The sequence below is a fragment of the Pithys albifrons genome, chromosome 4, assembly GCF_047495875.1.
Source record: "Pithys albifrons albifrons isolate INPA30051 chromosome 4, PitAlb_v1, whole genome shotgun sequence".
NCBI lineage: Eukaryota > Metazoa > Chordata > Aves > Passeriformes > Thamnophilidae > Pithys > Pithys albifrons.
The window spans coordinates 20837789-20852837 of NC_092461.1; positions in this window are offsets into that span (position 1 = coordinate 20837789).

Sequence of the window (15049 nt, forward strand, 5' to 3'; positions counted from 1 at the left end):
AATGGCTCAAATACTTTCCAAGAGAGGAAGGAGCTGAATCAAATTTCATCCTAGAAGAGTTCTCCAATAAGCTGAATGGGAAAAGAAGGCCATTGCTATCTTTTCTTCATGTGACCCCTGTTTTTAGCCCTGGACCAAGTTCTGGTGTCCATAGAACCAAAAAAAAATTCGGCCATAGTTCTGATGGACCAGAACTCAACTCTCTGAACACTTACAGGTGACAAAGCAATTAAAAACTCAGGATGAAGACAAAATTTTCATTTTATAAAGATGCCAGTATGTACTTTTACTTATTTTCTGCAACATGAGTTTGGGATCTTTTCAGTCCCTCTGCAGTTCTACTTGGCCATTTAGCTTTACAAATTAACTTCCTTTGAAATTAAGCAGCTTCGCTGAGACTACCCACTGGTTACAGCTGTGAAAGTTAATACTTAGCAAAATATAGCATCTCATTTTCTAAAGCCAATACACCTTCCGTGCTTCTCCCAGGACATTAAGCAGTCTCTGTTAACGCTTGGCTGTTAGTATTCATCTAGTTTAGAAAGTGCTACTTGGAATTCACTCTACTATGATCATGATCAGAGGAGTGACTAAAATTTAAAATTCATACTGTTAAAAAAAGAAAAAATTATCACAAAAAGAAAGTTATTTATTTCTGATAGAGAAAAAGCAAGATTAGACACAATTTTTTGTAGTTTGTCTTTCAGGCAGAGACAATAGGGCCTTCATTAATTAAATGGGTGTGGTTTTATCAGTCTGGAGGTCTTCAATATGCCTATGAATCCAATATGTTTTATGTTGGCCACTGTTTCTCAAAACTCTTTGCTACCATCCACCTGGCAGGTTTGCACAAGCATATTAAGTGTGGATTGAAAAAAATAAAATAAAAAAACAAAACAAAAACCAGGGTATATTTCTGTTGAAGTGAAATGCTCCAATGGTAACAGCACCCTTTTAAACATAGTTTTTAGCAACTAAACTCTGTCTTTAGTGAAATGTATGGTGGCGCTTAAGAAGCACTACTAGTGGAGCCAGGAATACTTGTCTTTCTCTAGCAAATATCACAAGTTAGGGCTTAAGTTTTTCCTTGAATGTCCTTTCAGACCTGAATTATTTTATTTTGCTTCAAACTTGGGTTTTTTTCACGTCTAATGACAGCCAAGTTGAAGACTGATTAGATTTAAAATGGGCATAAAGCTATTAGATCCATATGTTAGATGATATTCAGCTGAAATAGGTAATTGTTTACATGACTTTGAATGCCAATAGCACAATAAAGAAAATCCCTAAGGCTAGCTTCTTCACACAATGCATTTGTTATCTACTGGAATTAGCTTACTACACAAATCTCAGGACTCATATAGCAAATGCTGAACACCTTTTTTTTTTTTTTAAAGGGCTTAAACTAGTTACGGAGTGCTAGTTCAATTCTGGACTCCTCAAACTGTCATGATGAAAGACTTATCAGAAAAACTCTAAGAAACCAGGACACTACAAGTTTTGAAGACTGAAGAGCTGGTCTAACTCCAGTTGTAAAATCATTTTAGCTGGATTGTATTTATATTTATAGATTTTTTAAAAATAAAATTCTGATTAGAAACCAAAGGTCTATAGATGCTTGAGTTCAGAAAAATTAAGGCAATAACATCACTGACATTTTTAATATTATTTTTGTAATTAAAGATGATCTTTACAGATAATAATACTCCAACTACTGATAAGGAACTTGCCCAGTTTGTGTCCAGAAATTTGATCTAGAATTTTTTTTTTCTTTGGAACAAGGAAGCAAACAAGGCAGTCTTAGATGTGGAAAGTGGACTAGAAGTCTTATGATACTTTCATTTTTCAGGAAGTGTATACTATTACCAGTCCTAAGGGAAAATAAAGCAGTTCCAATCTAAAAAACCTCAAGAGAGTGGTTATGAGAAACTGTAAAAACACATGCAGCTTAGAATATCCAGAAGATAAAAAGCAAAACATTTTCAGAAAGAGAAAGAGGCTTTGGATTATACAAATTTTATTTACTATACTGAAGTTTTCCATTTCTAACCTCCAGGCAATTATGCAGTCTTAAATTAGAGGTAAATCTTACACAAAATGATGATAAACCATGTCTATTTTCCCAATATTTTAGTCAGAGAAACAAAAATAAATGGCCTCATATTTCAAATGCAATATTACTGTTCCAGTAAGAATGCCATAGCTGGCACTGTTTATTGCAGGAACATGAGTAAAGATAGTGTTTGTTATTTATTTTTAAAGCTGGATTCAATTAAAAACACAACAGGCCACCACATGGAAATAAGCATTGATTTTAACAATTGACTCATGGAAGCATTGCAGGAGAACTGTTAAGTAGGAAAAAATACTTTCATAGTATTGGGATTACAGCCATAATTCCCTTTGTGAAGGGTACAAGGAATTCCCCTGAGTTTCTGCTGATACTTGGATCATGCTTATTACCAAATACTGACAGAGCCTTTTGATTCAGGTTCTACTTCTCTGTAATTTCTTCTTATTTTTTTCCATGAGCTGTACTGTGTATGTGCATGGACCTTTATAAACAGAGCACCATTGGTTGGCCAGGATAATTTGGTGTTACTCAAATAATCGTAATGGGTAAACCTGAGGAAACAAATCAATCTAAAAAAAATGAGAAATACTAATATTATCTAAAAATATGCTGTAAGGGTAATTTTCTTAAACTTATGGATTAGCTGTAAGAAGAATTGTTTTCAGATTCAGGGACAAAGTTAAATATCTTCAAGGCATCTGAATGGAAAGAAAACCATAATAAAATAATGCTTTTTCTGCTTTACAGGCAATAGAAAGTAGATCAGCAAAATTAAGATATTATCCAAAGATAGAGTTTTATTATGTCTACTGCTTCTAAAAATAAAAGGGCGTAGGAAACTACTTTCAATATTTTCTCAATATTATAAGGTTTTTATGAAGATACAGTTTTTGGATGAAAACACGTATGAAAGTCTTAAAGTAAATCTCAAAGAAAAAATAAAAGCTGCACCTAAAGTCCATCAAACCAGAAATGTTTCATGTTATTTCAGTTTTATGTGGTGGTTCAATGGCATGTTTAGGCTTAATTTCCCTTTTTCACCTGAAGAAGATCAACAATAGCATTTTGTAGTAAAAGATGCAGCTCAGAAGTTTACAAGAAGGTAAGGATTTCTCTGTTAGCATTGAAGAAACACCAAACATTCACAGACTTAGTAGCAGTAAAAATCTATAAATCTCGCATGTATTAAGAAATTCTCCTAAAATACAAAACTAATATGTTTCTGTGAAATAATCAATACCTTTTAGGATTGAGTCCAAAGAACTGGAAAATACAAATATGCTGGAGAAAATTAGAAATAATAGAAGTTCATCAGGAGAAATCATATGTTTCCTTCTCTCCTCCTTTTTTTTTTTAATGTGTTAGAATGTAGTCAGTTATATCATGTATGTACACCAAACTCCTTGAATGACCTTCCTGAAAATCCCTGAAGCAAAATGGGAAATAAGCTTCAAAATTCAGTTTGAAAGGAAGGGAATAGTATGAGAATCCATCTCTATAAATAGTTTGTGGTCAATGAGAGTTTTCTGTTACACAAAAAATATAACAAGATTCTGATCTCTGACTCAGGATCAGAGTAAGGCCAGGAGGTTAGCAAGAATGAATTATACATAAGAGAGTTTCTCCTTCTTTCACAGATGTTAAACTGTAATATAACTCATGACAAAATCTGTCACAACAAAATCCACAAAAAATTTGATGGAGATATTTGAAAGATAGAATCAGCCCTTGCTTCAACAACTAAAACTTTTGGAATTTAAGTTCTTTTCAAAACTAGAAATTTTTTTTTGTTTGGTTGTTTGTTTTTTTCTTTTTGGTAAACCAATGTACTGTGGAATAATAGACTTTAAACAATATAATGAATATAACATGTTAAGACAATAAGTACAATCTAAATGTAATAGATATCTTACCTAGTGTCTCTGAATCAAAGTTTCAGTATAGTCATGACAGCTGCCTTTTTCAATTACCAAAACCATTATCTATGAGTTTTTTACTGAAAATAGTTTACATCATTAAAGAGACAAACACACATGAATTCTTTTTTTCCCCTGTATTAAAGCAAACAAACAACAACTTACTTCAATTAACTATTGTAGATAACACTAGAAAATAAGAATATAAAGTATCATACCATCTGTGCTGTCAAACCTATATGCAATGGAGTGTGTCAAAGATAGAATTTTATTTCAAGTAAAAATTTTAATTGTTTTGCTTTAATGGGATTGCTTATGTTAAACTTTTCTGTCAATACAAAAGATGTTATAGTTTCAAAAACCTTTCATGGAATTTTTCTCTCCTACTAACACAGAAGTTTGGGAGCTAAAGCCCAACCCCACTACCAACTAAGAAAAAGATGATCAATTGCTTTGCATTCCAACTTGCTGGCTGGGGAGGTGGGGTGGGGGTGGAGAGTGGTTTTTTCATGTTTCTGCTACGCTTCACTGCTCCGGCTGCGCTGCGATGTGGGCGAGAGCCCCGTTTGCTGGGCTGGTGGAGGCACTTGAAGCTCCCTTTGGTTTGGGCCCCCCACCAAATCTGCGTGACCGGTGCTGTCCTTCGGACAGACAGAGAGAGCAATCACCACTACTGTGGATTTGCTACAGACTCTCGGCGCCAATTGCATCTGCAGAAGAGTCGCTAAAAACACTCCCACCCCATCACTTTTCTTCAAACACAGGATGAGGAAGGAGCCTCTACCCTGCCCAGAGAAAGGTTCCATCCCATCCCTTTGTGGCCCTCATTCCCATGTAATTTATCAGAGGAGCCAGCATCTCTCCCTAGCCTTTGTCTTCACTTTGCCAGAAACCAGGGAGTGACCCTCGTGGTTGCAGCCTCATGGGGTGCGACATCGCCCTCTGCTGTCCGCAAATAGAACTGCACCGAGAGGAGCAGAGACAGAACTCGATTCATGAAACGTTTTGGTTAGTCTTGCTGTTTGTTCTATGCAGGTTTTGGTGATATATATATGTTTTGTAGTTAAGTACTGTTATCCTTTTCTATACATTTTCTGATTAAAATGTATTAATTTCAGAGGTTGTGCTGATTTTTTGGAAAGAGGCTCCCTACCTAGTGCACATAGACATGTTAGTTTTCTTCTAAACTAAGACACGTGCAATTCCTATTGATGTAAATGGAAAAACATGCATGTTAAGAGTTGATATAGCAACATATATTTTATGTTCTTGCTTTATTTAATGTTTAAGTCTTACCCTTAGTTCCTGTCTTACATGTTTCCCGTACTCATCACCTTTAAAACCTCTCAGTCAAATTTTGCAAAATTCATTTATATGTAGAAAAGATGCCACATTACTCATTTTAAGAGCATTCTTTTCTAATGTCTTCAATTTTTATCTTCAGCACATATTTATCTTTATACTGTATTCTTAATAGGCATCTAATAAGTGATTTTTGCAATAAGGAAAATATTACCACAATATTTTTCAGTACTAGGTAAGAGGTTTTCTCTAGTACTCTGTCAGGTTTGTCTTCTCTCACTGATTGTGAATGGCAACAGACATATCTTGGGAGACATAGGAACAACCTCCACTGGGGATATAATATGTTGGAGTGTCTTTACTGCAGCCAGAGGTCCTCTACTTTTAAAATTTCACTGCCTGAATAGGCAAAAGGATTAATTTTCCTGCTATGGCCTAGAAGAAGGAGTGCTTTGTATCACTAGCATTCATATGCACATACTGACCAGTGATCAGAAGGTACGTAATTTTTGGAAACAAACCCAAACGACAAAATGACAGATTCAGCCAATATCTGCCTTCCATTATGTTCGACAAGAGAGAAATAATGCAAAGAATGATGATAATACTTAAAAAAAAAAAAAGATGAAAAGTGCATATTACAACTTTATTTACCAGGCCTCTGCCATGTCTTGTAAAGACAAGTATTAAATTAAAGTATTAAAGATATTAATTGTTTTGTTTTGTTTTTTCCATGAGAAACCATATGACTGCACGTCACTGGAGCATATATGTTTGCATGTATTTTCTGTCTGTTTACCTGTTTGTGTCACCCTAACTTTGGTACCAGTCAAAGCTCTCCTGAAAAGATAGTCTTGCCCAATAGGAAGTGCTTCTGTTAAATTTGCTCCACAAGCTACAATTCTGAAATCCAGACTAAATCTTTTATATATAATCCAATATGCCTCAATATTATGTAACTACAGTGACTTAAAGTTATTTCAACAGTATTTGTCTGCGAGTTTCAGCAAGTGATCCAGATAAAGTTAAGACCATGATTTTTCTTGCTTTTCATTTCCTTCATTACCTAGATCAGTGAGTACAGCTGTTAGGCCCCTGTACATAAATAGGTGAAAGTCCAGCAATGTATGCTTAATTTGCCTTGGGCATCAGAAAAAAATAGCATCTGCTACCTGTAACAACAATCCAGAACTTGCCAGTATATGCCTTCTTTCCTTCTTCAGTTTAATATTTTACTAGACAAGGAACATTTGATCCTATTCCTATGGTAAACTAGACTAGACTACGCTACATTGTAGCATACTGTATATGTACTTATGCTTCCTACCTGCTACAAATGAGCCAAACATGGTTATTAAGCTGGGCAAAAACCACTTTTCTTTTCTGGAGCAGCATAACTTTCTCAAAAGGAACAGATTTAGAAGGCCTCTATCTGTTTAAATATGTAATGCCAGTGTTTCTACTGGATACACGTTTTAACAGCAGAAAGCACTCTGAATTCAACATGAATGAAGAAGATTGGACCAAATTTATTGGTTTTTTTCTGAAACTGGGTTATATTTATTTTGGATGTTGCCATGTGACAAAGAAAAGACTGACTCCTGAAAAAATGGGGAAGTGTTGGGTGTGCCTGTAAGCAGCATCCCTGCCCAGGGTTCCATGCACATAACAGTGCAGAGAAGGTGAATGAAGAATGTAGATATCTAAAAATTACCCACTGCTTCTATTCTTATAGATAAGTTTTTATTAGGATGTAGCTTTTAAGGAATAACTGTCAAATAGAACAGACTTTCTGTAGCTGAAAGAACTTTTACAGAGTTCCATGTATCAGAGTTATTTATCTCTGCTGTATTATAGAGGAAACCAGGGAAATACTAGTGTTTTACAGCACAGTAAGGACAGAAGTTTGAAAAACAGATTTGCAGAGTATTTTAGTGAGTGGAAAGCATGAATAAAATGGATCAGAGTTTAATTCAAAATGTACTTAGATGGGAAAAAAAATTGTCTTCCTACAGGCCTATAAAAATCTTATTGTGCATGGCACTAAATTTGATATTAGCTGACACACCAGCACTCTGAGTTAACTACTGGTGGCATATTTCAAATTCATTGTTGAGAGATATGTTGACTTTTTTGTCGTAAAACCTGAACAGCTGTATTTAATAGGGAATTTAGGGGAAAAAAATATTAAAGGTGTATCAGTGAATACAGGTTGCAGAAGGAAGAATTTCTTTTCATATTCTGATGTATAGTAAAGCAGTTTTTCTAAAAGTTTCCTTTCAATTGGTCCTTGTATTAATAGGATGTTAATGTAGACAGTCACAGTCACTGTGTTCACAGTTCTTTCACAGTCACTGTGATCATTTTGATAATACTGAGAAGGAAAATAAAATTGTTAAATAATTAAATAACCCCCAATATTTTTGGAATCATACTTTATTTCCATTTGGTATCAGTAGCACTGTGCTGCACAGAATCATTTTTTTAATAATGTAGGGGAAAATCAGTTAACAAATAATTTCAGTGCCACTGTTTTACCCTCTTCTGTCTTAGCAAAGACATTATTCCTGATCCAGAAAGATCTCATCTCCCAGCAGTTGATATTTATACAGTATACTTACAATATTTTGTTATTAGCCTTCTGTGTAATGCAGTTTTAGCCTTAGAGTAATCCCGAGTATTATTCAATAGAAATCCTTAACTTTGCATTAATTCATATCAGGAATGACCTAACCATTAATACTTCTTTTGGAATGGGGTTCTATATCTTAAAGAGTAAGCTCATAACAATATGACATTATAAGGTGTGGGAAACTGATTAATGAGAGTTCAATATTTGCAAGATATTCCACTTCTCTTTATTAGTTTCCAACATTCTGGATAATGGTATTCTTACATTTGCAAGGGATTTTGTTTATTTAAAAGGACGAATGAAATAATGGTTCAAAGTTTAGCATTTATATTTCTTCTTTCTTAACAAATTAACATATCTACAGCAGTCAGCTCTAAGTATTTATATCCTTATTCGCTTGTGTATTTTCAACCCCCAATATATTTCACATTGTTATTAAAGTTCTGTGTTTACAACTTCAGCTTAATGATACAAACCTTTATTTCCCATTATCTGTGGATTAAATTTTTATTGTGCCCCTTATACATGGCACAGAATCCCACTGAACTTTCCAAAGTAGAATAATCTTCATAAAATAAGTCTAAAAAGGAGACTTTAAGTAGCTCTTGGAGTAAAGGCACAGCGGCAAAAGATAATACACAAATAAAATCCAAATTCATGTAAGTTAGAGGCATGTGATTGGCAATAGAAATATTTGCACTGTGACAGATGTAATAAATCAATTCAGTGTTCCTGAGATATTAAAAATCAAATTCTCCAAACCACATTTAAGATTCATAAATGTAGTAGTGCTGTGGAACGAGTCTGGCTAGCAGATAAGCTCTTTGGAGGACAGGGTGAAAAGCGTGTGGAGAAGGATGGGGCAAGGAGGGAAGAGAGTAAAACCTATGAAGAAAATTATCTCCCTCACAGCCAAACTTAGAAGTCATAACTTGAACAATAGTTCATGCCAGTGTCAACAAAGCTCAACATAAGTAAACTGGAATGATAAGAATCATTATCTTGCCAGTAAATATCAAATAAGTTGGTACCAGAACTAAGTCAATCTGTTTTCTTCATCTACTTATTTCTGGCTGTTCAAAACATTGAAACATATTGAATGGAAGGGTTATAATGTCTGGTGTGTGTAGATTCACTGAAGTCTAATACCATGAGAGAACATGGTAAAGTATTTTCAGCAATTATAATATTATCTTCTTTTCTATTTAGGTGTGTGCTTGAGTTGCACTTGCAAGAATATAACCATCTTTAAAATATTTATACTTCTGAAGTTTGCTTCATGATGATTAGTAAATTATATAACTATTTAGCAACCCATGAGCTCATACTTACAGGAAGCATGATCTTAGGGGATTCACTTCTTCTAGAAGAAGGCTGATGCCTAACAGACTGAAGGCATCACATTTGCCTAACAAATGTTTTCATGTTAAATTCAACTCCCTACTTAGAAAGGAATAATCAACTGCATCCAGTGCTTTCATGAGTCACAAACTGCTGTCATTCTATCATTAAAAAAAAAAGACATTATACTAGGGTGAATGTATAAGAGTGTTATTTGTCAGTTGCAAGGAACTTCTCTAATATTGTAAGACTCAAGAAATTTGAGTCATCACACTTTGGGAAATAGTCAAATGGATAAATCCCAGTGGATGTCAGTGTAAGTGTAGTCAGAAGCCTAGCAAATGAGGCTAGTGGGAAAATGGTAGAGGCCACTAAATGTCCTAACTGGAGAAAAGAATCCACAAGAGATATGATGGTAGTCCTCTGTTAGTTAAAGATTTTTTTGAAGGCAAGGGCAGTAATCAGTTCTCCAAATCTTTAAGACAAAAGTAATTGCAGTAAGGGAACTTAGTTATTCAGCAAAATGTCAGTGATTTTTTTGTGTTCAGACAGATAATTTAAAGATTACAGTGTCTTTATAAGAATTGCCAAAGACCAGATTACATCATGATTTATCAGAAATGACTTTTGTATGATTAATGTTGCTTTAGGCTACAGGTGATATAAAAGAATCTTTGGCATGTACTGTTCAATCAGATTTTCCATAGGACAGGGGAGGTGATGGAGGAGAATGCAGAAACTGCCAGAACCCTAGGTTAAATATCCATAGTATAAATATCATCTTTCCCTGTGTGTCAAAGTATATAGAACTGAGTCCCTGTTGTACATTCTTCAGATTTATGCATCACTAGTTTCGGAAGACTCACCTCCACAAGATGTAACACACAAACTGAAAACAATGGAACAATACATATAGGTGTAGTTATAGTTATATCCTTTATGACTATAGCGGCTCAAGAAGTGAAACTCAGAATATAACAAACTTCCTCTATCAGTCAAGCCCTGAATAAGAAACAAGAAAGGTTGAAGATGTTTTGGGGTGTTTGTTTGTTTGTTTGTTTGTTTGTTTCAAGCTATGCTGAAATAGTAGTTATTTCACAATTTGGCATGAAAATGATTTCCCAAATGCTGTTATTTCAAACATTCTTGCCTAGACTGAGTTTATTAGGGGTTCTTAATGCTTTTGTGCTAGTAAGTATGGAATGTCATCTATTACAGAAAGCACGACATTTAAATAAGTTGCAACTACTTCTCTATGCCATTTCCCCCCCTTGAATTTATTCAGCAGTTACCTTACAGCTACCAGAAATAGCTGGATTTGCTGTACTAGATTTCAATATGCAGCCAATATGAAAGCTCCATCTGTCTTTCCAAACTCAAACAATATAACATTTCTCTTGTTCCAATATTTAGCCAGACTCAGCACATGGATTAGGAAAAGCTGCCTGAGCTAAACCATATTAAAACAGAGATTATATAAGATAGTCTGTCTTCAGCACTGCAGAGTACTATCATTACTATTTGGTCTGCATTAGTGAAGATATCTACATCTTGATAGAAGCAAATGTCTTGTAAAGGGATTTAGACAGAAACATGCTAAATATCAGGCTAGAAGGAAGAAAAACTTTGTACCAACATTTACGTTTTTAAAAGATAGTGTAAAATTACGCTATTTTTTAAATTTAGTGTCTATAGCAAGAGACATATTTCTTTGTATTTTAGTTTTTTCAATGAGAGCTCTCAGCAGCTTGCATTAATTTTTGACATTACTGACTAGACACTCAGCATTTTAGAAAGTGAGTCACTTGCTAGCAAGCAGTCCTACCCATTGCCTATCTCTTACTTTTACGCTATTCAATCCATTATTGAATAGTTCAGCTTTAGAGAAAAATAATCTCAGTGAATACACATTCTTAAATATTTGTCTACATGTTTTCTTTGTTAGCTGAAATTAGAAGAATAAAACAAGAAATGTTGTCACCACAAACAGGTACACATTAATTTCTCTTAGTTTTCAGATTTTACAATCCCTCATCATGTATGGATATTACTGGTTTGCTGGTGATGACAATGATGACAATGGTGGTGGAGGAGGAGGAAGAGCAAGTAAAGAAAAAGAGGAAGAGGAAGAGGAGGAAGAAGAGGAAGAAGATGATGAAGATGAAGGAGAATAAGAAATATTAGATTAATTTTAGTGGACCGTATTTGGCAATCAGTAGAGGTTGGGGATTTTGTTGTTTTGTTTTTTTTTTTTTTTTCTAGAAGTATGTGAAACTTGAGAATTTATTCTTTAAGGAATCCAAAAGAATGTCTCAGAAATAGATCTTTTTCCAGAGACTCAGTCAATGAACATGTTTTCTTGAGTCTTGAAAAAAATTTCAGTATTTTTACTACTAAAAATGGCTAAAACAGTTAAGAAAGAAAATAAATTTGGGATCTAGAGCACAAATTAACAGAGATCAATGTCATAATCTGACTCTCTTTTTTTCAGACTTAAATTAATATATCTTTCTGAATTTTGTATATCTTAAATAATCAAACCTCCCGCTTCGGTTGTTGAAAAGTTTATTTGAAACAGTGTTTGATTTTACAAACATAATATCCAAATGACTATCAATGTTGTTGATGCTTTACACCATTTTTGTTGAACATAAATAAGAAAATATGTATTATCAGGGTAAGGATTTATTCTGTGTGGGAGTGGTTGGAACGATATGTTTAGTTGGCTTTCCTTTAAAGGACTTTCCCTGCCCCTAAACAGTGTTTCTACTGTTACGGTTTTTTGTGTTATTTATCACTGTTTTTGTCCTCCCTTGTATATCCAAGTGTTTTCAACCTCTTATTCTGTGTAACACTGCTCAGGTTTTTGTGTCCTTAAAAAACAAAAGCAGAAAAAATGAGGGAAACACACCAGACTATGAAGTGTGGAAAGAACAGGCTTTGATTGTGGACCTTAAGAAGGGCAGTGCTGGAAAAGCACCCTGAACCTGAGAAGTTGCATACCTATGAGAGACTCGTTGTTGAAGTTTTAAAATTATGAAGTTTTACCTGTACTGGGTTTTTAGTTACAAAGTTTCATATAACCTGTTCCTGCTCGTTATCACTTTCCTACTGGGTTGCCAGCCCCCGCCCTGTGTTGTGTCCACCCGTCCATGGTTCTCCCCTGTTTCCCGGAGGCATTTTGTTCTCAGAGTGAGTCATCACCGGGGGCTTGTTAAACACAGCATTGTTTCCTCCCGGGCAGGGTAAGCACCACCTGGGGGGAGGCCCCGGTCTGCCCCCACACTGCCGGAACTGCAGCAGCAACCAGAACTTGGATGGAGCCGCCCCCACAGCTCCGGGACAAACCGGGGAGGCTCCTCCCAGTCCGAGCAAGGGCGACTCTGTGCCGAAATGCCTCTGCCTCGTGGAGCGAGGGCGACATGGCTATGGCTGCTGCCAGCTTCTACCCCTGTCCTAATCCTATTGGATACTGTCCCCGTCTGTCCCCAAACCATGGATTTCATTTCTATTGGGTGTTAGTCCCTCCTTTTTCCTATTCACTAGCTAAGCACCTAAGCCACTTCCCCATCTGGAGTTCTTTCCCAATCCAGTCTCAGCTCTAGCACCTTCCCCTCCAGAACCTCATAAAAGCCTCTTGTATTTCGCAATAAAGGTCTTTCATCTCTTGTCCTCCAGACTGCAAACATCTGTTTCTCAGCACTCAGCTCTGGAGGCAGGTGGGAACCATTTTCCCTGCCCCCCACTGCTGCATAATTCTAAATGTTTGGGTTTTCAGCCTTCCAGCTATTCCTCTCATTTGCTTTCTTTCATTGAAAATCCAGGTTATTGTTTTCTGGTTGAGTTAGGAACATAAGTCTGGGAGAAAGTGATGGGGGGAGGGGAAGGGGGAGCCTATGTTTATTTTTTACTTAGAGCTTATGATGCTTATTTTGCTTATTCTTATTCTACTTTTGCTCATTTTGTTTATACCTATTTTGTTTATGGTTATTTACCTAGGACTAATGATAATACTTATTTTATTTTACTTATGCTTTTATACTTATCATGGAATTTGCTTAGTAATATGAAGTTCACTGTGTAACATGTAGCAAAACTGACTCACTGTCCTTGAAAGTGCGATACCAAAGGGCTCAGACCAATGAAAACAGCCAGGATACCCCATGATAAATTAGAAAACATGTCAAAAGAACAAGATAAGTCCAATTAGACCAGCTAAAGTTGCCAGCACGATTGGTTTGAACCAGTTTTCAGCAAAAGGTAAAAAGTTCACAGGAGGAAGACATCTTACTTCATCCCCAAAGACCCTCAAAGACCACTGCCCTAAATTACCAGGAGGAACAGCACAAGTGCAAGAAGGAGTGACATGAGGCAGAGAAAATGGAAATCAGTTCTTGAGACTCATTATAATAACCCTGCCTTCTCTAAGAAAATAATGTTTATGCATGAAAGAAAAATAAATTTGTATAACTTACTTGCATATAAACCCCTTGTTAGCTCAACCAGACGCGCATGTTTTAGAGGAGCTATTCCGCATGCGTCCTGGGCTCAGATTAAACGTACCTCTCTATAAGCTCACTGGATTATAGGGTTTTTAGTCCGCAAAACAAAAGTTCTTCAAATTAGACCTTAACTATGCTCCCTGAACACTTAATGAGTGTCTTTGAACAGTGGTTGAGTTTCCCTCTTTCTACTTATAGCAGAAAGCTTTTCCACCATCTCTGTGATCCAAGGGTCAGAAGCCCTGGCTTGCATGCAGTTGCAATGTAATTAATTTTGGCTGTGTTTCTAATGGTCCATGTGGTCTCCAGGGACATATCTTTGGATAACTGGACTTTCAGTCAGGAGGCACCCCTAGGACTGTTTGGTCTGTTTTGATTTTCACTCTAAGATAAGATACAACCAAATAAATACCACTGTTTCTTCTGCAAGAAACATCTTTCAGTCCAAAATGACCATTCTTCTTCTGAAGTGTTTGTCCATTGCTATATATTAGACAGCACTGAAACTGGGTTAATCAGAATAACTGTACAGATATTTCATTTGCATTTCTTATCTCCTGGTTCTGGTGGTACAGTATTACAAGAGGGAGCCTTATTTAAATTATATCAGTATGAGTAGTTCCTTGAACGACCTAACCCTGTATTTAGGTGCAATGGAGCTGATGCCCAATGTTATGTTTCTTCAGACACACCAGTGTCAAGGAATTATTGCAAAGATCTCTCTGTATATTAATTGTAATAAGACTGAATGTTTTAGAAAGAAAAGCAATCATTATCTTCTTTGCAAATAATATTTTTGACACTCTGGGAGAGATAGAGATGCAAACTAAAGATTTAATGGGAGCAGTCTTATTTTCTGCTTATTCACATCAATTAAACTGCTTTAGTATTTGTAAAAAGCTGTGAAATTTTGAATGAATGGTTGTTTAGGCTTAAGAATATTGCCAAGACACTGTTGTGCTTTTATTCCTTAACTTTTTCATGTTCAAAGGTCAGTCTGTCATCTAGCCCTAACCACACCAGGGAAACCATTTTTTCTCCACCCTGTCTTGCTTGTTTGTTTCAAGGGAGGGTTTATATGCAGCTCATCTTGAAATACAAGATGCCTAATCCCACTTATCATTACTTTACAATCTCTTTGGCATAATTTTTGGAAACCATTTACCACCTAGCTTACAGAAATAGTGCAATTTGATTAGCCAACATGTCAGCCACATAAATATCTCATTGGAAACTCTATGGATTATCCCCTCTTGTCTAATTTCTTAATTAATGTTTAGTA